Source organism: Carassius auratus, chromosome 19 (assembly GCF_003368295.1).
Source record: "Carassius auratus strain Wakin chromosome 19, ASM336829v1, whole genome shotgun sequence".
NCBI classification, from domain to species: domain Eukaryota; kingdom Metazoa; phylum Chordata; class Actinopteri; order Cypriniformes; family Cyprinidae; genus Carassius; species Carassius auratus.
The window spans coordinates 826,705-852,972 of NC_039261.1; the positions used below are offsets into that span (position 1 = coordinate 826,705).

Here is a 26,268-nt window from a genome sequence, read left to right on the forward strand (position 1 = left end):
GTGCATGTAAACTGCATCTGTCAAATCTGAAGTGTCTGAAGAAATCAAAGGTTACAATAAGACACTTTAAAATATACTTTAAGTTGAATAAAGGTGTCATGTCAAGTAAAACCAATTTTTTCTTAATTGTTTTAAATTTATGTTTGATTAACTAAATACAAATTTTAAGACCTGAAAACTTCCTCCCCACTGCAGACTGTTTACTGCAAGCTGTATAAAAAAAAAAAAAAAAAATCCAATGTCACTGGTTTTGTGACATAATAACAATACTATATTTATGTAGCCTACCATTTACCAGAGTTAGTGCTGCAACAGAAAAAAACATAATAAAAAAAAAGTGAAAGTGAAAGTGAGTAATAAGTGAATATTGTATTGTTAAATCCTTCTCCAAGGATAGAAGTACTAACATCACTGTTGTATTAGCATCTATTTATATATATAAAAAAAAAATTATAATAAATGCTGTTTTACTGTGTTAATACCGGTGTTGGGAAAGTTACTTTGGAAATGCAATAGGTTACAGATTATAAATTACCCTATTTAAAATGTATTAAGTAATGTAACTATTTCAATTGCTTATTAATGTAACTGATTACTTTTTTATAACTTTTCTACATTTCTATAACAAATGATTTTAAATGTTCATCATTCTGAAACATTTAAAGCAGACAGGGTAACATTACAGTAGTACTCATCACTGATTACTGTCAGACTTTCACAATCCCTCTTCACTTGAATTAAGATTTTAAAGGTTAAATACAGATTTAAAATCATAAGACATAGTTTAACAGTTCTGATACTTTTTTTTTTTTTTTTTTTATCAAAACTTTGCATAGGAAACAGGAATCGCGGGTATCTACTGTACCAATGCTTTGAAAAAAAAAAGATGTTACCCACTTTGTTACTGTCTTATTAGCATTTTTATAAATAACTGTAATTTCATAACACCTTTTTTCAGTAACTGTAACAGATTACAATTACACAAAGCTAACTGATTACATTTAATCAGGATTACGTAATTTACGTACTTGTAATTAGATTCAATTTCATTTTAAAATACCTGTAACCAGACTACAGTTTTTATGGTTTACATAACATATTATTTTAACAATATCAATAAATTATTCATAATTTTTATTGATTCTCCCTAATTCCTCTTTTTCATCTTTACATTTCTCCTTTCTAAAATAGCCTACTGTTTATATACACTCAAAAAAGTCCAGTTTTGGGGCCATCCACACAGAGATCAGTCATTAGTCAGGTGGCAACACATTAAAGTGCACAAATTCATGATTACAACAATTCACAAACTTTTTCTGTCATCTGATCCTCTTTAACCTAGTAGGTTATATTTACTTGAAGTACTCCTGAGGTTTTATTCAGTATCACATTTGCATGTTCATTGGCTCTCTGACTTTGGTTATTGTCACATGACATGCACACTCTACAAATAGAGTGGTGACACACAAGAACCATTTTTGGTTCCACAAAGAACCATTCAGTCAAAGGTTCTTTAAAGAACCGTCTCTTTCTTAACTTTTTATAAACTGAAGAACCTTCTTTTGCCACAAAGAACCTTTTGTGAAACAGAAAGGTTCTTCAGATGTTTTAAGGTTCTTTATGGAACCATTTAGACAAAAAGTTTCTTCTATGGCATTGTGAAAGCACCTTTATTTTTAAGAGTGTATCATTAACTTTAACTGTAAATCAGGCAAAAAAAAATAAAAATAAATGTATTGCAGGTGAACAGATACACAAAGTAAGTTTTTTTTTGTTTTTGAAAGTTGATTTATTTTTAAATGATTTATTTTTATGTAACATTTGTATGGTTTAATTAATCATCAGCTTTTCATGAAACCCATGCACTTTATGTTGTTAGTAACAACAAATGAAATAGATTTTTGTATTTTTATTTTATATGTTATGCCAAGGCTAATACTAATGTGTTAAGCATATTGTGGTACACATTAATTTTGTGGTAACTTTGTTTTTACGATATCATAGTTCAGCTGTTTGTACCGCTGTGAAACGATGGTTAATTTCTGTAAACTTCAGCCTGTAAATCGAGCTCCAGTTTTGTCTCCGGTAACCGGGGCTCACAGCTGCTCCGGGGCTGAGAGGAGGAGGAGGAGAGCCGGTGAGGAGGGGTCTCTCCGCAGATCATGACATTAGCACAGATCACCCCTGCACCTGCTACGTGCTTTCTGACAGAAAACTCACAGTGAGCGAACCGAGGATCTTACCGGGGTTACAGACCGCTGCGATTCAAACGGCGAAAGCGGACACGTCCTCAGAAAGCGCGCCTTGTGCGCGTGAAGAAAGTGAAAGTGAACATGTCGTCATCCACAGAGATCGGCAGGTGAGTGCAGCGTTATTCCCAATGAGAACAATACATCAGTGTTTAACCAAAATGAGGCACCATCGAGCGGTGTATTGTTATGTAACTTTGATCAACCAAATCGGCTGACCCTTGTGAAGTTCTGCATGGGTGCCACGGTACACTGATATTGTTATACGGTAACACCATGGATCTTTAATATACAGCCTGCTGCAGGCTGCTGAATAACTGCTGTATTCATATACCATATACCATATTTTATAAATATGAAAGTCTAGTAGAGGGCCTGTTTGTTACAAACCCCTTAAGATAAGCCTTAGAAATGTAAGAGCATTATTAACAGGGATTTTTAAAAAGACAAATTTCACAGCTGGGTACAGTAGGTTCTACTGCATGTCAGTTATAGCCTGTAGTCTGCTGTAAATTATCTTATCCCTGTCTGTCATGTCTTTGAAGATAGAGGCCATTATTAATCTGAATTACAGAAGGATCTATAAACCTATGTCATGTGAAACCTCTCAGGAATTTCTCCTGACATCTGATTTCTCATGGCAGTCATACAGTATGTTTTGCCTTTTCTATTGCTTAATTTCTCTATATAACCATACTGCTTTACTCTCTGAAGCATAACAACTAGTTTTAAATCAATTAACAGTTTGGGTAATACTTTTCTTCTGCTTCTGTGGAGTCCTTGGTGTGATGAATCGATGGGAATCTAAATTTCCTGAGTATATTTTGTGTGGGTGTACCTATGTAAGCATATTCTGGGTGAAAAATTAGGAAAATTAATATGAAAAATACAGAAACAGTTCTGTTATAATGCTAGGTTATTATATATATATATAACTAGCTGCATATACGGTAAAACAATACAAAAATAGTCAATACAATAGTACGTCTCCATTTATCTAAGCAAATGAGTGTGTGTCTGCATGCTTTAGTGGTTGGTCAGTTTTGATGCATTTTATCTGGTATGCCACTTTATCTCTTCTTTAAATTATCAAAAGACATAAAGCATAAAATAAGATGGTTATTAAATTTTTACTTTCATACCTACGATTTGACTTTTCACCCAGCAAACAAGTTAGTGGAAAAACTATAATCATTATAAAAAAAAATATTTTCTCAGGGAATCTAAAAAATTTTCATCATGTAGTCAAATGTATAGTAACTGGTTTAATTAAGTAAAAAAAGTTTTCAACTAAAAGTATTTCAATAGTGACCAAATACAATAATTGTAACAACAAGAGGGAAACATCATTTCATACACGTGATGAACAAGGAAATATCCAATGCTGTCTCGCGGCGAATTCGTACGTATTTTACGAGGTGGCTAATTCGTAAGACCTCACTCGTACGATGGGTAGGTTTAGGTGTATGTCATTCATACAAATTTATATGAAGTGTGCACTGGTAAAATACGTAAGATTTAGCAAAAATCATATGATTTGTACAAGTATGAATTCGTATGAATTATCCACCTCGTAAAATATGTACCGAGATCAGGGAATTTAAAATAATGTTTTCAAGGTCTGAAGTTCTTAAACAGGCAGACCTTTCTATAAGGGAAAGTATTTTCAAGTTATTCTCAGCTTTGACATTATTAGTTTTGAAGTGCATCTCTAAAATATTGTTTTATCCAATTATTCTGAATAACTTGACAAGTCATGCAAATTCACTGCTTAAAAAGCAAATTAAATTGTAGATATAATGCAACAAACAAAACGGTCTCTCTCGGATACAGCTTTATTTGAGGAAGATTGCATGAGTGTCGGACAGGGACGAGTCTGTGTTCTTCCTGCAGGCTTGGTTCTGGTTCGCTGTCTAATTCCAAATGCATTTTGTCCCAACTACCTTGGAAAAGAAACTCCTTTGATGTTCCTCTCTCTGAAAGAGGTTTAAAGAAAGGCTTTTGTGGTATGCTAATAATCTTCAATTGACTTGTGAGTCTTTTCATTAATGCATTGCTTTGGCAGACTATCTTAGCAAAATTGAATAAGAGACTTAACTTTGCCTGACCAGCGGCACAGAGGCGTTTGGAGTGTCTGGGATGCTCCGTGAATCTTATCAGAATTCAAGCGGCGTCTCAGCAAAACCAAGTTCAGCATTCTGGGGAGTGCGGTGATATACTGAAGATGTTGAGCGTTAGGTGGTGATTAAACTCTCAGTCATGCAAAAGTAATGAGTCGGGAAATATATCAAAGGATGAAGCTTGAGGCTGTAATAGCCTGGAGTACGCCTACATTAATAATGTTGTTAATTTCTCCTGCTCCTCGCCTCAGTAATGTTACATTCTTCTGCTTTCATGTATGGCTTTGTATCCGTTTCAAAGATTTTTAAATTCATCTTAATGTTTGTTAGAGTTAGAAGCTTTTTTTTTTTTTTAAGTAAGTGCTCTTATATTAAAGAGTTTCTGAAATCAATACACATTCAGTAAATCCTTTGTAGTAATTCATTTAAGGGACCTCATTCATGAAACAAATTTCTATGTACAATTTAATCTAACATTCCCTTAAAAAGAGAATTACTTCTTTATGTGCTCAGTGCACCGAAGAACCCAGTAGCTCCTGAAAGGACCCAGTGTTCATGTGATTGCAGACTGCAGTCAGTAGGTGGCAAATGCTCCTCAGTTTATAGAAGGTGTCTATCATCTGAGAAGAGAGCTGGCATATACTAGCAAACACATGCAACACTGCATGTCAGATCACTGCTGAATGTGCTTGTCAAATCTGGTGAAACACTGTATATTTTCATAATGCAGATCTGTTTCTGTGTGCATTTAAGTAGACCTACATCTACAGTTTCTTAGCACTTGAATATATATACTGTATTATGTATAATCATAAGAGACCTTTACATTTATGTCACACACGGCAAATACACACACAGATTAAAACTGCACTTTTGTATAATTTCATCTATTATGAAAAGCATTTTAAATATTGAGAAAAAACTAACAACAATAAGAATTATTTTAAGCTCTACTGTAAGGCTAAAGGCATTGTGGCCTTGGGCATGTGTGTTGGGCTTTTTTTCACAAAGAAAGAAAATTCGATAGAAATATAATTGAGAATGTTAGTGTTAGAATTTTATTTTTATTTTTATTTTATTTTTTTATAAGAAAAAAAGTATTGTTAAGAGTGGAAGTGTTAAAGGATCAAGTGTTTATATATATATATATATATATATATATATATATATATATATATATATATATATATATATATATATAAACCAGTAGATAGAATAGAAAGGTTAAGATTATATGCAAGAGAAAGTGTTTTAGCCATTCGAACTTGAACCCTATGCAAAATTGGCAAGGGGACAATGTTTGCTTTATGGCATCAGATTCTTCAGTGCATCAGTTCACTGCTCATCTGGTAATACACAATATGTGAGTATCATGAGGTGTTGCAACTTAATCAAACAAGTCCAACTCAGCTCTATAATAAAACAACAATAGAAATAATGGGATTTAAAATAGTGCTTTCCAGGTATGGACAAATCATGGAAATAAATAAGGAACAATAACTGATCAGGCAAAGATAAATATTGTACTTTATAAAAAAATTAGGGGGAAAAAAAAGAAAGAAAAGAGTGAAATTTCAAAATCTTAATTTAGGCCTAGATGAAGTCTATACATGTCCAAATCCATAACTCTCTTTTTAAAAAAATTTTAACAATTAATTAATCCAGCACTCAATAATTCAATACACAAAACACATTGTAGTTTCAAGAAACTGTCTTAATCTATGCTGCAAGTAAAGCTGAACTGTATTTTACTCTCGCTTAAAAAAATGGCATGTGTTGAATGTGCAATATTCCAAACAATTTTTCTTCCCTGTTAAAATATTTATTTTTCTGTTCTAACTATGGACAAATATATGGTTTATTTTATTATTTGCATTGAGCTGTTTTTCCTTCTTCAGAACAAACACGCAGCCAACTTTGAGAGAACAATTGATTTGTTTACCTTCTGAATTTATGTACAAAAACAAAACCTAACTGCATATACAAGCTTCTTAAGCCTCAAGTTATTAATGTCTTAATTACTGAGGCTTTAACCAACACAATATGATCTTAACACCCATATAATTATGCAAATAACTGGATAATTAAACCTTCATTAAACCTAGTTCATAAAAATCCAGTAAATGGATACGATGAGTCAAAAAATGTTAGCAGGGTAAAAGAGAGAAAGAAAGAAAGAGAGAGAGAGAGAGAGAGAGAGAGAGAGAGAGAGAGAGAGAGAGAGAGAGAGAGAGAGAAAAAGAAAAGCAGAGATTATAGAAGAGCCTTTGATGGCAGACCGGGCTCTGGGAATCCTAGCGTGCCTTCAGGGGTAGAGCACTCGCTCACCGCATCAATAATGGATGAAAGATATCTTGTTCATTGCAGGACTGAACCAAGCTAGCATACTGATTTCTAACCGTGAGCCGTATGTAAAAATTGCATCAGTGGGTTTAATTTGCCTCATTAAACCCTGCATTCCTGAACACTGTCAGTTTTACGGAGGAAGCTGAAGGGCTCTATTTTAAAAATTTTGTTGGAGGCTTGTTACTCTCAATAAAAATAGAATGTAGGTTCATCTTGTGGTGTAAAATAAGCCGTGCTGTATGATTATTCAAGAGATTAGAATGAAATTAGTGATGCACTCAAGTAACAATTGTGGGGCAAATAATGAAAGCGACTATCTGAACATAGTTATTGGTTTAAATAAGAAAACTTAAATCATCCCAAATTATTCTTTTAAATTACGTTCTTTTTAATCAGTAAAAATATCAGTATAATAATATTTAAATTAATATTACATGACAAAAAAGTTATTACCCATACATTTAGGCTCCAAAAACTTTGCGAAAACTATAAAAAGTAGTGAAATTAATTACTTTAATACAGATTGTATCTGCTGACTCTATTAATTCAGGTATATTCATGGTATGCAATGCCTATCGCAAGGCTCCGATTTACAGTACAGTGAAGGTCAGAATTATTAGCCCTCTTGGTAAATATGAGCAAAGAAGCCTGTGAAGACAAATGTTTATTCTCTTGATCCTTCATTCAAAAAATTTACACAAAATCCTTTCACTGAAGTAAAACAGTTGAAATGGGGGAAATTCTCATTATGAAATTCAAGAAAAATTCTCCGTTACACGGTGGCCACAGTTATTGGCCCCTTTTTCATTCAATATTTTTTGCAAACCTTCATTTGCCAAGGAAAACAACTACTATAATGCCTGGTGTTGGTTTTTGTATTTGTTTTGGATCATTGTCCTGATGGAAGATCTAGCCATACCCTCTGTAAAAACGAGCCCCAGTTTATTTTATTTTTTATTTTTTTATGTTGGTATTTGATAGATTCCACGATGTCATGAATCTGAACAAAATGTGCAGGACCTTTAAAGATCCAGCCGTATATTTAACCGTGGGAATATGGGCTAATTTTTTATTCCAGTGTAAACCCATATCGTGTGTCGTTTTTTTAAGTTTCGTCTGACCATAGAAAGTTCCAGTAGTGTCTGGCAACTGATTTCTTTCTTTTTTTGTAGAACTCTAAGTTCTACTAGTTTTGCAGTTGCTCAGCTGTGATCCTTGGATCCTTGAGTGTTTGGACACAGAAACTATACTCCTCACCGTCCATTAGGACAAGATACACTTGACAAGGAACATCTCTGATGGTGGAAATGAGAATTTTCAATGCTTTACCTATTTCCCTACAACCACTTTCTGTTTTGTGAAGCTGAAAAATCTTTTGTTGCACTTCAGAATTATACTTATTATAATTATCCTACTCTTCACTCTCTGAGCCAGAAATCTCCAAACTCATCCTTTCTAATCATCCTTCTACTTGTCCGCTTGATCCTATTCCATCTCATCTCCTTTAAGCCATTTCTCCTGCAGCCGTACTTGCACTCATTCACATCATTAACATATCTCTCCACACTGGTGTTTTTCCCTCATCATTTAGACAGGCTCGTATAACTCCACTACTTAAGAAACCCACCTTCAACCCATCTCTCTTAGAGAACTACAGACCAGTTTCCCTTCTTCCTTTCCTTCTTCCTTTCAAAAACACTTGAACAAGCTGTGATCAACCAAGTCTCTGCCTTTTTTCACACAGAACAACCTCCTTGACAGCAACCAATCTGGTTTCAGAAGTGGACATTCAACTGAGACTGCCTTGCTCTCAGTTGTTGAAGCTCTAAGATAGGCAAGAGCAGAATCTAAACCTTCAATTCTTATCTTGCTTGATCCGTCCGCTGCTTTTGACATGGTTAACCGCCAAATCCTCCTGTCAACACTTCTGACAAAGGGCATCTCAGGAACCACACTCTGGTTTGAGTCTTACCTATCAGATAGGTCCTTCAAAGTATCTTGGAAAGGTGAGTTGTCCAAGTCACAACATCTCATTACTGAGGTGCCTCAGGGCTCAGTTCTTGGACCACTTCTGTTCTCTGTCTACATGGCATCATTAAGTTCTGTCATTCAGAAACATGGCTTTTCATACCACTGCTATGCTGAAGAGACTCAACTCTACCTCTTATTCCATCCTGATGATCCGGCTGTAGCTACTCGCAACTCAGCTTGTCTAACAGACATGTCTTACTGGATGAAGGACCATCACCTTCAACTCAACCTTGCAAATAACTGCTTGTGGTTCCGGCAAACCCATCGTTTAATCACAATTTCACCATCAAGTTAGGCACATCACCATAACTCCTTCAAAAACAGCCAGAAGTTATGATTGTTATGATCTTTCTCAGACCACATTGCTAAAACTGTCCAATCCTGCAGATTTGCTTTATTCAACATCAAGAAGATCAAGCCATTTCTTTGGTAACATGCTGCACAACTCCTTGTTCAAGCTCTTGCTCTGTTCAGGCTGGACTATTGCAATGCTCTCTTGGCAGGTCTTCCAGCCAGTTCTTTAAAACCTTTACAATTAATTCAGAACGCGGCAGCAAGATTAATTTTTTAATGAGCCGAAAAGAATACACGTCACACCTCTGTTTATCAGTTTGCACTGGCTACCAATAGCTGCTCGCATAAAATTCAAGGCATTGATGTTTGCCTACAAAACTACCACTGGCTCCACACCCCTTTACCTAAATTAATTACTTCAGACTTATGTGCACTCTACAAGCTTGTGTTCTGCAAGTGAACGTCGCTTGATTGTGCCATCCCAAAAAAGCTCAAAGTCACTTTTACAGACTTTTAAATTAAATCTTCCCTCCTGGTGGAATGACTTCCCTAACTCAATCTGAGCAGCTGAGTCCTTAACCATTTTTAAGAATCGGCTTAAAACACATCTCTTCCATCTTTATTTGACCCTTTAACTTTAGCACTCACTATTCTAGTTATATTCTTAAAAAAAAAATCATACTACCTTTCTAATCTTTTTGTATTCTATTTTTTTTTTTATACACTTATATAAAAAATACCTCTAGTCAAGTCAAGTCACCTTTATTTATATAGCGCTTTAAACAAAATACATTGCGTCAAAGCAACTGAACAACATTCATTAGGAAAACAGTGTCTCAATAATGCAAAATGATAGTTAAAGGCAGTTCATCATTGAATTCAGTGATGTCATCTCTGTTCAGTTAAATAGTGTCTATGCATTTATTTGCAATCAAGTCAATGATATCGCTGTAGATGAAGTGACCCCAACTAAGCAAGCCAGAGGCGACAGCGGCAAGGAACCGAAACTCCATCGGTGACAGAATGGAGAAAAAAACCTTGGGAGAAACCAGGCTCAGTCACCTCTAGCACTAGCTTGCTCTATTCTTTTTCTATTGTATCTGTTTTCATTTTATTTATTATATTATTTAAAAGCCTTTGCTACGTGTACTGCGTTTAAGCTAACTGAGACTTGTTATAGCACTTATATATCATTGCTCTATTAATGTTTTTGGTTGCTTCCATTGTCCTCATTTGTAAGTTGCTTTGGATAAAAGCATCTGCTAAATGACTAAATGTAAATGTAAATGTAAATGTAATGTACTGGAAAGGATGATTAAGTGAATTTCATATTTATACTCTTGTAAAACAGCCACGTCTGGCCAAAAAGTCACTGCTGGCAAATTTCATGTTCCTAGTCACCCTGGTGTGCTTAAAAATGTATAATACAGTATGAATGGATATATACCGCAGGGATATTTAATTCATAATAATTTCTTATTATTTTGAATAAGTCTGACATTCACTGTAGATCTTAATGCTGTGGTTTTGAAATAATATTTTTTTTTTTTCAGCCCAGCTGAGGAATAATTTAAAAAAGTACTTAATTTAAAAATGTGTACTCTCCTGATTAAGTCCCATGTAAAGCTTGCTGGGAATTACTTTTTCAGTTATGTTGTCATCAAAAATAATTTCCCAATACTTGACTGGTTCATATTTGAACTACATAATTGAGTCTAGTAGGCTTGACATTTTTGACCTTATTTCACCGGAAACTACATCTAAATTACCTATAATATAAAAGTAGAATTTACAAAACATTTTTAATTTACTTTACTGTCTATAGATAAATACAATTCTGAAAGACCTTAATATAAATTGTGATGTCTTTTTAAATTTGGTTATGAACAAACAAAAAATTATAAGCTAAAAAAGGAAAAAGAAAATGAATTAATTATTTAATAAAAATAATACCCACAGTGATTTGTACAGTCAGTAAAGATAGCCAGTATGTGTTCTGCACTTCAACACTCTGGTGTCAAGTGAAAACAGTTAAAATGGTTTCTTTTCATTTTAAGGGGAGTGCTGTAAGACAAACCATACAAACAAACAAATAAATAAATAAATAAAAGCACTTTAAATAAATAACACAGTTGTTTCACTTTTTCAACGTGGATGGGAGGGGAATTCTTTCAAAAATCCAAACTTAATGCTAATTTTCAATAATCTTGTACTGCAAAACAACTGACTTGTTCAAACACATGCAAATAAAGGCAGATATTGTTTGAATGATGTGAGGATTGTTGCAGCATACAAAGCTTCCTGTTAAATGTTCATCACACCTTTTAGTCTTAGATTGAGGACTCTAAGGCATGGCATTGGAGCACTTCAAAGTATGTTATGCAGACATTTATGTGCTGCTTTGTGCCTTAAGATTTCTTGAACAGATGTTATTTGAAGGGCAACTCTGTTTTAAATGCAGATCTCATTTGCAATGCAGATATCTGAATAATATTCTCAGTTACTAATACCAACACCAATACCTTTGTCCATTTTCATGTGTCCAGCACGTACAACAGCTTCTGAACATCAGAGGGACAAAACACTCTTCAGTCAGTCAGGCAGTCACTCAGTCTGTCAACTAAATATAATGCTATAGGAGTAGTTCTAAACATGGTGCTATAATCAATAATTTTTTTTTGTTCATCTCGCCAGCTGTTGTAGTATGAAGGTCGTAAAAGTCATTGTACAGGACTGTCCTACATATTGTTGTTGTCTGTTTTATTCAGTGATTAGATGAAGAGGGGGGAAATGTTCCAGTAGCTTTGCAGGCAAATAGAAAAAGAGAGGAAACTTGATGTCAATGACTTGCTGTCACGCATGAACACTGGCTATATAATGTCACTGCTCACTAAAACATGGTCCCATGATATCTTCCTCTAGTTTAGCAACCCCTTCTTTTCCCGCTCTGACTATTGACCATTGTGCTATTGCCCACACTGCAGACGATCAGTGGGTAATCACAGTTTCCACTGATCCCCGAAGGATCCATCCACAGGTAATCTGAGAAAATTAAACATTGAGAAGTTCACCCAAAAATGTACAAATGCTGTCATCATTCCAAAACAAAAAATATATTTTGAGGACTGTTGTTAACAGTCAGGTTTGTTGGTAACATTCAGGTTTGAAATGACGTCTGGGTAGGTGCAGTATATAGCAGATCTATTCTATTCCAAGTATATTAGGGTATATCATGTCATGTTTACTAACATGCAAAGCTATTCAGTACTGCCATGACAGAAATATAATAGACACATAATTGGTTATTAATGCATACTGTTTAAAAATTACATTTGTGCCATTATTTATTAAATTAAATTCATTAAATATTCATTAAATATTTTTTTAGAGTGTACTAGTACTAGTTCCTCTGGACATGAAGGTAGTTTTAACTGCATGCCTTTACTGAAAAATAACATTTTAGGAAAATTTGACTAGTTTTCCACGCTCTCCCTTAACAGAGAGAGAACAATGGTACTTAAAGGGTTAGTTCACCTGAGGATGACAATTGTCTATCTTCTCTTCACCCTCAAAGCATCATAGGTGAATGTGACTTTTTTTTTCAGAATAATCCAGTCAAAGTTATGTAAAAAATTGTCCTTGCTCTTCCAAGCCTTTCAATGGAGTAAGCTGGTGTTGGTTGTCAACAGTTCAGAAGAGGTGAAATAAAGTGCACACATCTGTAATAATACGTCCCTCACATGGCTCATTGGGATGAATAAAGGTCCCTTGTAGCGAATCCATGCATAAACACTTTTTCCTCACTTCTGCTGACTGTTGGGAATTGGAAGACGTTTCCAATTCCAAAGCCCAGGACACACCAAGCCAGAGGGCTGTTCTAATGTTTTCTTTAATGCCAAAAAATATAAGGATAGTGGTGGGCGGTATGATGAAAAATTTATATCATGGTATTTTTCTAAATTATACAAATTATACCAGTTTCATGGTATATGACAGTATTTATATAAAAAAAAAATGTCATGCATGACCGGGTGTAGACCAAATTTTCGACTAATTATTATAATCATGACATCTTCTGATAAAATCAACATGCATGTACAGAAGATGCATGTTGAGCGGCTATGCAGTGGTTGTGGCTATATTACTTTTTTGTCTCATGCAGCACACTGTCTGTGTGACAGAGTAACAAACAAAACAACAACAACAACAACAAAAGTGCATAATATTAACAGACGAACTATGCTTGTATTTATAATCCCAAACAGTCAGTAAGCAACAGGTACTTGGAAACACTGCTTTGTACTCATTTATTGACGAGTCCGCTGCGATGCTTCTCTGCCACTCACTGCACAGAACCGACACAGAGAGAAACTCCGGGAGAGTCAGACCTCGTGCTCGTGGGGCAGCACTGGTGACATCTTCCAACAAAAAGCCGCTAAAAGTATCTAAAAGTAGCTAAGTCTAGTGCTGATCATATTCACAGCGGGCGGCGGATATGTGTGGCGTTCAGTGGATATTGTGGATGAGTTCTTCTGTTTCATCATGTTCTACTAGTTCTACAGCCTCAGTTTCGGAACTTTCATGCTTACACCAAAGAATATATAGAATACCCATTAATACCCAAGACATGTCACTCGTATTGCAGGTAGCCCCACCTTCTGAATTAAACAGGGCCTATCCTAACATTCTATCCGTTTAAAAACAAATGTACTCCAATGACTGGTTTTGTGATCCAGGCTCACATATATATACTGTTGATAGCTGCTAATACAGACAGCTAATTCCTCTCAACATACCTTGGGCAAAATACCAACATAACTTGGGCTGAGCTTCCTGCTTGGTAGCTGCAACTGTAGGTCCCTTGTGGAGAGCCAGACCAGTCCTGGTTGGTAGGGACGGTGTGGTCGATGTTGCTTGTTGGCCTGTATGGTTTGCCAGACCACGGAAACATAGGGGGTTGATATCCCAGGACGCACTGGAAAGGAGTTAGACCTGTTGATGAGTGAGTCAGTGAATTCTGTGCATATTCTGCCCATGGGAGGAATTCCGACCATCGGTGCTGTTCTTTGCTGCAATAGGATGATAATTATCTGCCAAGTTCTTGGTTTAATCGTTCCAATTGATCATTAGCATGTGGGTGATAACCTGATGTGAGACTGACATTAATATCGAGTTGCTTGCAGAATGCTCTCCAGACTTGTGTTGTGGACCGGGTGCCTCTATCACTGAAAATATCTTACGGCATGCCATAGTTCCTGAAGACATGGTGGAACATTGCCTGTGCAGTTTCCATGGCTGTGGGCAGTCCTTCCAAGGGGATCAACCGGCATGACTTGAAGAATCAATCTATGATAACTAGAATTGCGGTGAAACCATTGGACGGAGGTAAGTCAGTAACAAAGTCTATGAAGAGATGAGACCAAGGACGCAGAAAGGGCAGCGGTTAGAGAAATCCTGATGGTAACTTCTTGGGGGTCATGGATTTTGCACAGACCTGACAGGCTTTTACATAAGTAGTGAAATATTTGAACATTGAAGGCAACCAGAACCAGTTGCATGGCACGTGCAGAGTGCAGGAAATTCCAGGGTGGCCAGAGCTGACAGAGGTGTAGACGCATTGAATTACCCTGTGACATAGACTCTGTGGGATGTAATGTGTGTTAGGTGGGCAGTTGGCAGGAGCTGGTTCTTGGAGCTGTTCCTGCTGTATCTCCTCCATAATATCCCAGGTAATTGGGGCGATGATTACAGACGGGGGAAGAAAACATTCTGGAGTATGGCTGTTGAGGGGAAGGTCATACTGCCTGGAGAGAGCATCTGCTTTAATGTTTTTGCTGCCTGGATGATAGGTCACTGTGAATTTGAATATGGTATAGAAAAGGGACCAACGTGCTTGGCGTGGGTTGAGTCTCTTGGCACCTTTGATATATATTTTATATGCATATATAAATATAAGTTGTTGTGGTTGGTGATCACCTAAAAAGGATGGACTGCTCCCTTGAGCCAGTGTCTCCATTGCTCAATAGCGGCTTTCATGGTCAGAAGTTCTTTATTTCCGATATTGTAGTTTCTTTCAGCTGATGTAAGTCTTCTTGAGAAGAATGCACAGGGATACAGTTTACCAGGTTGGCCATTGCGTTGGGACAGCAGAGGTCCGATTCCTGAGTCTGAAGTTTCTACCTCCACATTGAACGGGAGATAGGGGTCCTGGTGTTTGAGAATGCGGGGTGTGGTAAATTTTACTTTCAGAGTGTTGAATGCTTGAGTGACCTCTTCTTTCCACTTGAGTTTTGATGGTAGTCCTTTCAACAGAGATGTCAGAAGGGAATCAACCATACTGTAGTTCCTAATGAATTGCCCTGTAGAAATTAGCAAACCCCAAGAACCTTTGAAGCCCCTTGATGGTGGATGGTTGTGGCCATTTACTGACTGCCTTGACTTTAGCTTCATCCATCTTGACACCCTGGTGACTAATGTGATAACCAAGGAATGATGTCTGCCTGACATGAAACTCACATTTCTCTGCCTTGACATACAGTTGATTCAGTCTTGATGTGGTTAATATGTTCTGCTTCTGAAGTGGAGTATATAAGAATGTCATCAATGTATGCAGTTATGGTACATACTGATTCAGCAAGTCTCGGAAGATCTCGTTAATGAAGGACTGGAAGACAGCTGGTGCGTTGGCAAGTCCATATGGCATGACCTGATACTCATAGTGCCCCCTATTGGTGAGGAAGGCAGTTTTCCATTCGTCACCATCCTTAACCCTTATGCGTTGTTGGGGACGTTTTCATCCACTAGGGGGTAAAGTTGAGTCTTATTTTGGCCACAACTTTCTCTGTGTTTGAGCTAATGGAATGATTTTGAGTGACATCTTTTTTTGACTAATATTTTGGGAAAATGCTTTGGTATTTTTCAAAAACTCAATGGTACACTCTGGGCAAGTTCACTATCCTTTCGTTATGGTAGTGAATGAAAACATCCACTAAATTAAACTGCTGTAAAATGTATCAGATAAATATTATTTTCAATTTTTTTTGCATAAATCTATTAATCAACCTCAGTCCTGATCAAAACTACCAAATGTTTAAAAAAAATCCAAGATTTTAACTCTTTTATTACCAAGTTCATAAATTATGTCACTGATTTGGGGGGAGAGAAAAAAAAACACAAAATTACATATTTTCAATTTAAAAAGTGATTGTGGACTGGATATTTTTTTTTACCTTTTATCACAGTCTTGGGCATGTCAAAGATCTCTCTCTCTCTCTCTCTCTCTCTCTCTCTTACACACACACACAAACACACATACACAGACAATATAATATGCTGTTATACTCCATACAGCTTCATATACAAGTCAGAAATTAAGCTTTTTTTTTGTACAGGCCTATCTAAAGGGTTAATGGTCCCACCTAGTGATCAACTGTAAAAAATAACAAATGCTACCTCTTCCCAACAGGGAAAACCACCAACAATCAAGAATCTCTCACACACACAAACACTATGATTTGCTATTATACTCCATTTAACTCCATATACAAGCCAGAAACTAAGCCTTTTTTTTGCACAGGCCTATCTAAAGGGTTAATGGTCCCACCTAGTGATCAGTTCGAGATAGAGAGTAAACACGACTTTTGGGAGGCATGGCATTGGGGAGTAAATCAATATTACAGTCCCAGGGACGATGAGGTGGTAGTTGAGTTGCCTTGGATTTACTAAAGACCTCTACCAGGTCGTTATAACATGGGGGAATAGTAACTGCCTTGGTACTTATGGGACTTTCAATGCTAGTGGTATAACATGGTTGTGGAACTGAGGAGAAACAGTGACTCTCACAGAAGACAGTCCACTTGGTTAACTCACCCTGATGCCAGGAAATGACGGGTTCATGAACAGACAACCATGGAAATCCTAGAATGACTTCATGCTTGGGAGAGTTGATGACATAGAGTGATATGGATTCCTGATGAAATAAGCCCACTTGAAGGGTTAGTGTCTTGGTTTGCTGAATTGTACCATTTCCAACTGCAGTGTCGTTGATGACTTTAATCTTTATGGGTGGGTTACATGGCTGAGTGGGTATATTTTATCTTTTGACAATATACTTATGAATGGGGTTTAATGCAGCTCCAGAATTAATCATTGCTGTTAGCGAAATGGATATATATTCAGTTTGCAAGGTCGGGGAAGCTTGAAAGACTGGTTACTAGGTAGCGAGAAATGTTCATTATTTACCAGCATGGTGTTTTGAGCCTTGTGTGGGCATCCCTGACAGCGATGGCCTGGTTCACCGCAGTAGAAACGGAGACGTTGTTGTAGAAGTTGGCATCATTTTGCTCTTTCACCCTCGAAAAGTTTGTCAAAACCCACTTGCATTGGTTCCTCATTGAACTTGGCAGTAGATTACATTGACATTTAGCTGATGTTTTTATCCAAAGCGACTTACAATTGCTATATATGTCATAGGTCGCACACCTCTGGAGCAACTAGGTGTTAAGTGTCTTGCTCAGGGACACATTGGTGCCTCACAGTGGATTCGACCCCGGTCTCTCACACCAAAGGCATGTGTCTTATCCACTGCACCAGCACCAACACCACCCCGTAGATGTAGGTATGGCTTGTAAGTATGAACACGCAGACTCGAGTTAAATAGTCCCAAACAGCAAATGATTGTAAAAGCAGAGGGAGCGGTGAACAGTCAGTACTCAGGTGAAGGCTCCCTAATACTCAAACTAAATCTTCATGTACATTCTAAGAATACTTTGCCTAACTTAAAACTAACTTCAAATGTTTTCATTTGTCACAATTCTGACAAGATTAGATTCTAAATTTGAATATACAAGGTCCAAAATCCTGAGCAAACACTGATCACTAATCACCAATATAGTGACTTCTAAATAATTAAAGTAGTAAATAACTAAATTTCTCACAGTGGCACAGATAAAGACAACTGTATAATGTGAATTCCCAGTTATATCACAGTACTGTGATATTAGTATCATTCTGCTGTTCATTTACAGTCTACAGTATAGTAATTTATTGTAAAATAATAATCTTTAATCCTGTAAATTCCTGAAATTGTTTTACACTGTAGATTCAACAGTGTTATAGCTTTAACTCAAAATGTTAATTACAGATATAATTACAGGACATTGTTTCAAATGTAAGTTCAATGTAAAAAATATCAATGTACACAATAAGTGCATTCTGTATACTGACTAATTTAAATATACGCACATAGTTAAGAAGACTTATTATAAAGTGGGTCCCAAAAATCTGTCATCATTTTCTTTCTAATGCAATCCAAATGCTTGTTGGTACTACTGCATGACTGTATAGCATTTTCTTAATGTAAGATCATTGTACTGCTATATATATATTATACATATTATACATATTATACATATACATTATAATCCCGTGTTGCTGTTGTTTTTGGGAAAAAATGCATCAGAAGCTTTTTTTAGCCATGATACATAAATTTCTCTAATGTATCTCATGCTGTTTACACAGCGAGTGTTTTAAGGCTGTAAAATCAGGTTAGCTGCTGTAGGCTGATGCTGGTAGCTTGAGTGATGATTCACCTCTTGCTGAACCTCAGGAATAAGTGGATGCCAATGTAGCTGTTGGCATCATTCAGCAATAGGCTGTGCCAAGCATTTGTACCTCTCCTCCACTGAATCTGGCGAAGGTTTTCCTTTGGCCTCCTGCCCATACATTCCCTGAAGAAAATCACCAAAAAAGATGGGCAGTACTAAATCGTCTTCACAACGGAGCAATGGCCACAACATTAGGTGTATCCCTGAAAAGCTCTTTTGACAAGATGTCCAAATGTGACACTGTGGTATTGTAACTGGTTACACTTTCATTTAAGGTCCAATTCTCACTATCAATTAACTATTAACTACAACTTTTACCTAAAGCTTCAAATTACTGCTTATAAATATTTAGTAAGGTAGTTTTTAAGTTTAGTTAGTCCCATATCCTACCAATGTCTTTTTACAGTATGTGCAGATGTACTGTATACACAGACGGAGTGTGTCTTATATATGTATACACACACACACACAGACACATTAGTTTTAGTCTCTGCACAACTCTTTAATGTACTTGAATTGTGTATCAAATAGGGCTAATAAGTGATTAAAAATGTTTAATCTAATTAATTACACAATGTGACAATGACATTAATCACATAAAATGCAGAGTCGTTTTCTCTCTAAAGTCCTCACGGTCCTTTGAAGTCATACACTGATCGGACTGTCCAACAAGTCTAATGATACACCCAATTTGTTAAAAACATGGATTAAGAAATTAAATGCCGCTGTGTGTTGCTTGGAGACAAACAGTTCTGCTTTATCTTAATCTTTATATTGTCATTGGCAAAATTTTGCAAAGAAGACAAGATTGTCTAAAATAACACAGAATAAACTATTTATTTATTTAACTGTTGTATAAGATCAGTATCAGATTTGCACTTGTGTGATATTGCACTTATTGCTTGTGTGATATTGCTTAACTGTATGATGTAAATATGAGACAAAAACTAAAACAGGGCAGGGCAAGTGGGTCAAATACGTTAATAATTTTACCGCGTTATTTCACATAACTAAGTTTTAGTGGTTTTTTTTTTTTCTTTTTTTGACATTTGCTAAGATAAATTGACCACCTGTTATCATGGATACATCAGTACACCTCAAAACATTGTATTCATTCACACTGAAGAGATGAGCCGAGGCCCAACTCACATAATTACCAAAATATTGTCCTTCTGCAAACAACTGCGAGACGGCCCAAAACTTCTTTACTTGTCTGGCCCCAAATTTAACTGGAAAACATATTTGCAGTGAATTATGAGGTTAACGCTGATCATCAGTGGTGCATCCAGACCATCTACTGTTTTAGAGACATTTACGTGCAGTCACACTGTGCCTGATTGGGCCTTTGATTCCCTGCTTAGAGCCCTGGGATAATGGGACCAACTTGTCGGCAACAAAATCCATACTGGGGATTTAGACTTCACAACAGCAGGGATCTGGAACGTGGTGCTTTTGGAGTGTGGTTTGATTTCTCATCATCTGAGGAAGTGTTTTTCCAGAGGACTGGGAGCAGCCTTGTGACTTGTTCACGGCAGGACTTTAAATGCACTCTGACGCTGTCTTTGGCATATTGGAGGAGTGATTCTCATTGTGAGAGCACTGTGTTTTTAGCGGCTCTTCAAAGGCCTCCGCTCAAGGGTGAATGATGGAAGAGTATGTGACTCTTATACACAAGAGAAATTCCATCTTCAAACACTTTATTCTCTCTCTGAGCAGCAGATACTCTCACGAATATTAAAATTGGTTTATGTCAAGCATTTAAACAATGCTTGTTAAATGCTTATTAAAATGTCATGCAATTGTACTTTTAGTATACTAAACTGGTATACTTCAAGTCTGCTAAATTAGTCAACTAATTTTGTACTTAATGCACTTTAATTGTGCAGAAGTAGTGCTAAAGTCCAATTAAAGATATATTTAGTATATTTGATTGTGCTAAAGTGGAACTAATGCATGTATACTTTACATACACTTTAAATATCTTGCATTTAAAGACTGATATTATTCAAAGTTCATACAATCCTCATCAAAAGTGACATCAAAACACATTTTAGACAAAAGTGCATAGTACGACCAAATAAATTTTAATTATGATTTTTATATCAGTAAGTTATCTGTTAGTAAATATGTTTTAAAATCTTATCTCATCTTATTTCATCCAGCTGCAGCTGATCACAGCGTGAGCATAAAGAGGCAGCAGGTGCAATTCATAAGAGTTTTTCGCTTCAGAGCCAAGCGACAACTTCGAAGCTTCTGGTGTTGGCAGTACGGTGCTTCAGCGGTGGTTGTTCCTGTTTTCCTGTTGTAGGGCTGGGAATCGATTCCAAAAAGAATCGATTCATTGATCCCGAGGCGTTGGGAATCGAGAGTCGATTCCAAAGGTTGAAATCAATTCCATCAAGGGGAATTGACTCCTCATTCAGAGTCTTTTTCAGTTGAACAAAGCTTGTCTATGGGAGTCTCTCAAATGGAAGGCTACATCCGACAAAGGCTGCACACATTTAAATTCACGAAAATAAACAGAAAGAAAACGAGCCGGAACTGATCATTTGAATTTGACGATGTAGCCTTTCATTTCAGAAGCACAATTCACCTAAGCCATAATTACAACAGTTGTGAGATAAAAGATTATTTTAAATTTATATATATATATATATATATATATATATATATATATATATATATATATATATATATATATATATATATATATATATATTCAGAGATTATTTTATAGTATTTTACAGAACTGGCTTGTCCACAATTTTGAGCGCTGCATGACAGAATAGAATAAAAAAATTTAAAAACATTTCTATCAGCCAATGATAATTATAAATAATACGTCACGACGATAGATCAGTGTCCGAGAGCGCATCTGACTGACAGATAAACTATGAGATCTATCAGTCATTAATGTTCTGGCTATTTTGTTTCAGTGTATGGTTTGTTAATATTATGCAAAGTATACAAAGTAAACTTCATCATTCAGCTGAACTGTGCACATTTATTTTAGACACTTCATGTCTTATTTAATTAATGCGATAAACGCATATGTCCCTGCTGAGCTGGGCTATGACTATTTTCACGGGCAAATAGTGCACAAGTGGACAAATGCACTTCCACTTACGATTTACTTTAGCTATTTAATTTTATATATTTTCCATTACAATTTATTCACTTTAAGAATAAATTACTGCTCATATACAGCATTCGCGTTGAACAAGAGTGAATGATTTGTCCAGGGTTTTTTTTGTTCTCGAATGTTTTTGTAATGTCTGGGAAGCCAGAATGCGCATGCATCAACAGAAACGTTTTTTTTTTTTTTTTTTGGACCGTGCCACCCCTATTACCTCAATAATCAATCAATTACAGGCCTAAAACAATAATGCCCGAGCAGACGGATATTAGTACATCTCATTGGCATCCGCGTCTAAATCAGTTGTATGGTCTGGTTTTCAGTCTAAAACAGTTGCGTCAAGTATAAATGTCTCGTCTGTTTTGGGAGGTGCGCGTGCAGTCAGCGGAGGCCCGCACCTCCCAAATCGCACCGGAGGCTAGCATCTTTTTTTCTCAGATTTTGAAAAATCTTCACGATCGACTTAAAATGCTTCCAAGATCGACTTGTCGACCGCGATCGACGGGTTGATGACTCCAGATATAGATGAGCCAAACTTTTTTTGAGCAAGCATTGAATATGCGTGACACAGTCTCAATTTGTGGGACGCATGAATTGGGCTTCAAACGTTGTGCGCGCATGCGCTACGCGGGGCGGGCAGTCACCTTAGTGGCAAACCCCTCAGTGAACCAACCCTCAGGGGCCCACCGCTCCTCTAGCCCTTACGATCCAGTTTAGCTGCCGAAGGAACGCGATGGGCCCTCTTCAAAGAGTGTACTAGCAATATCCTTTTGAGCTCACCAGGTCGTGGACAGCACTGCCAGAAACTGGCCTGATGGTTCCTCCTCTCTCACCACACTTGTTGGTGGTATAACGAGGGGGTATATGTGTCACGATAGGTATTGGGGAAAAACACAAAGAGAGGGTAGATCCAAATGCAGGTAAGGGTTTTATTTAAACAGAGGGGTAAATACAAAATAAACAGTCATGAGAGACAAATCAAACAAAAAGGGAACCGGATGAAACGGGGAACTCGGAAGAACGGAAAGGTAGAGGAAGTCTGGTGGAACGAGAGAATGAGACACATAGGGTAAGACAAAGCAAGACTGATGGACCTGAAACACAATGACATCAGACAAGGACTCCGTAACATAGACTAAGACAGACTGGGTATTTATACACAGAAGGATAATTGGGAAACAGGAGACAGGTGGGGTGAACAATCAATCACGTAACAAGGAGGAAGGTGACCATATAAGGGAACAGGAAGTGATCTGGGACAGACACCGTGAGAAGGAGGACATCTAGTGGAACCCCGGGGAACAACAACCCAGACACTGTGACAGTACCCCCCCTCTACGGAGCGGCTACCAGACGCTTAAAGACAAAACATGACACAGAGACCAGGAGGGAGGCGGACAGGTGGAGGCTCAGGGGGAGGGACGGAGGGCCAGAAAAGGAACAGACGGGGAACAAACACCAGAAATGATACATAAAACCGGGAGACCAGGAGGGAGGAGGACCGGAGGAGGTACAGGGGGAGGGACGGAGGGCCAGACTAAACTAAAAGGAACAGACAGAAACAGAACTCAAAAAAAAAACACACAAAACATAAGTCCATAAGGACATGTTGAGGCGTCCACTAGGACGGAGCAGATGACCACCACAGCCGTGTGGTCAAGGCCAGAGCCCTCCAGGGCGGAGCGGAAGGCCACCATGGCCTTGTGGTCAAAGTCAAAGCCCTCCAGGGCGGAGCGGAAGACCACCACGTCTCTGTGGTCGAGGCCGGAGTCCACCAGGTCGGAGCAGAAGACCACCACGTCCTCATGGTCATCACCAGAGTCCCCCAGGGCGGAGCCGAAGACCACCACGGCCTTGTGGTCACCGCCTCGGGAACAACATCGGGCACCGCCTCGGGAACAACCTCGGGCACCGCCTCGGGAACAGCATCGGGCACCGCCTCGGGAACAGCATCGGGCACCGCCTCGGGAACAGCATCGGGCACCGCCTCGGGAACAGCATCGGGCTCCGCCTCGGGAACTGCATCGGGCTCCGCCTCGGGAACTGCATCGGGCACCGCCTCGGGAACGACCTCGGCCTCGGGAACAGCATCGGGCACCGCCTCGGGAACTGCATCGGGCTCCGCCTCGGGAACAGCATCGGGCTCCGCCTCGGGAACTGCATCGGGCACCGCCTCGGGAACTGCATCGAGCACCGCCTCGGGAACTGCATCGAGCACCGCCTCGGGAACTGCATCGGGCTCCGCCTCGGAAACAGCATCGGGCACCGCCTCGGAAACAGCATCGGGCACCGCCTCGGGAACTGCATCGGGCACCGCCTCGGGAACTGCATCGGGCTCCGCCTCGGGAACTGCATCGGGCTCCGCCTCGGGAACTGCATCGGGCTCCGCCTCGGAAACAGCATCGGGCTCCGCCTCGGGAACTGCATCGGGCACCGCCTCGGAAACAGCATCGGGCACCGCCTCGGGAACTGCATCGGGCTCCGCCTCGGGAACTGCATCGGGCACCGCCTCGGAAACAGCATCGGGCACCGCCTCGGGAACAGCATCGGGCACCGCCTCGGGAACTGCATCGGGCTTCGCCTCGGGAACAGCATCGGGCACCACCTCGGGAACGACCTCGGCCTCGGGAACAGCATCGGGCACCGCCTCGGGAACTGCATCGGGCTCCGCCTCGGGAACAGCATCGGGCTCCGCCTCGGGAACAGCATCGGGCTCCGCCTCGGGAACAGCATCGGGAACTGCATCGGGCACCGCCTCGGGAACTGCATCGGGCACCGCCTCGGGAACTGCATCGAGCACCGCCTCGGGAACTGCATCGGGCTCCGCCTCGGGAACTGCATCGGGCACCGCCTCGGAAACAGCATCGGGCACCGCCTCGGGAACTGCATCGGGAACTGCATCGGGCTTCGCCTCGGGAACTGCATCGGGCACCGCCTCGGGAACTGCATCGGGCACCGCCTCGGGAACTGCATCGGGCACCGCCTCGGGAACAGCATCGGGAACCGCATCGGGCACCGCCTCGGGAACTGCATCGGGAACTGCATCAGGCTTCGCCTCGGGAACTGCATCGGGCACCGCCTCGGGAACTGCATCGGCCTCGGCCTCGGGAACAGCATCGGGCACCGCCTCGGGAACTGCATCGGGCTCCGCCTCGGGAACAGCATCGGGCTCCGCCTCGGGAACAGCATCGGGCACCGCCTCGGGAACTGCATCGGGCACCGCCTCGGGAACTGCATCGGGCACCGCCTCGGGAACTGCATCGAGCACCGCCTCGGGAACTGCATCGAGCACCGCCTCGGGAACTGCATCGGGCTCCGCCTCGGGAACTGCATAGGGCACCGCCTCGGAAACAGCATCGGGCACCGCCTCGGGAACTGCATCGGGAACTGCATCGGGCTTCGCCTCGGGAACTGCATCGGGCACCGCCTCGGGAACTGCATCGGGCACCGCCTCGGAAACAGCATCGGGCACCGCCTCGGGAACTGCATCGGGCACCGCCTCGGGAACTGCATCGGGCTCCGCCTCGGGAACTGCATCGGGCTCCGCCTCGGGAACTGCATCGGGCTCCGCCTCGGGAACTGCATCGGGCTCCGCCTCGGGAACTGCATCGGGCACCGCCTCGGAAACAGCATCGGGCACCGCCTCGGGAACTGCATCGGGCTCCGCCTCGGGAACTGCATCGGGCTCCGCCTCGGGAACTGCATCGGGCACCGCCTCGGAAACAGCATCGGGCACCGCCTCGGGAACAGCATCGGGCACCGCCTCGGGAACTGCATCGGGCTTCGCCTCGGGAACAGCATCGGGCACCACCTCGGGAACGACCTCGGCCTCGGGAACAGCATCGGGCACCGCCTCGGGAACTGCATCGGGCTCCGCCTCGGGAACAGCATCGGGCTCCGCCTCGGGAACTGCATCGGGCTCCGCCTCGGGAACTGCATCGGGCACCGCCTCGGAAACAGCATCGGGCACCGCCTCGGGAACAGCATCGGGCACCGCCTCGGGAACTGCATCGGGCTTCGCCTCGGGAACAGCATCGGGCACCGCCTCGGGAACTGCATCGGGCTCCGCCTCGGGAACAGCATCGGGCACCGCCTCGGAAACAGCATCGGGCACCGCCTCGGGAACTGCATCGGGCACCGCCTCGGGAACTGCATCGGGCTCCGCCTCGGGAACTGCATCGGGCACCGCCTCGGAAACAGCATCGGGCACCGCCTCGGGCACCGCCTCGGGAACTGCATCGGGCACCGCCTCGGAAACAGCATCGGGCACCGCCTCGGGAACTGCATCGGGCACCGCCTCGGGAACTGCATCGGGCACCGCCTCGGGAACTGCATCGGGCTTCGCCTCGGGAACAGCATCGGGCACCACCTCGGGAACGACCTCGGCCTCGGGAACAGCATCGGGCACCGCCTCGGGAACTGCATCGGGCTCCGCCTCGGGAACAGCATCGGGCTCCGCCTCGGGAACTGCATCGGGCTCCGCCTCG

The 26,268-nt window shown here is 40.4% G+C and overlaps 1 protein-coding gene across 1 annotated transcript in view; it reads left to right on the top strand.

Annotated features, from left to right (window-relative positions):
• Positions 1 to 2,088: 2,088 nt before the first annotated feature.
• LOC113119098 (retinoic acid receptor beta-like) overlaps positions 2,089 to 26,268 on the top strand; it is a 194,426-nt gene continuing 170,246 nt past the window's right edge. The window contains exon 1 of the mRNA XM_026288295.1: positions 2,089 to 2,359. The gene's annotated coding sequence lies outside the window, so the exon portion shown is untranslated. The remainder of the gene's footprint in view (positions 2,360 to 26,268) is intronic.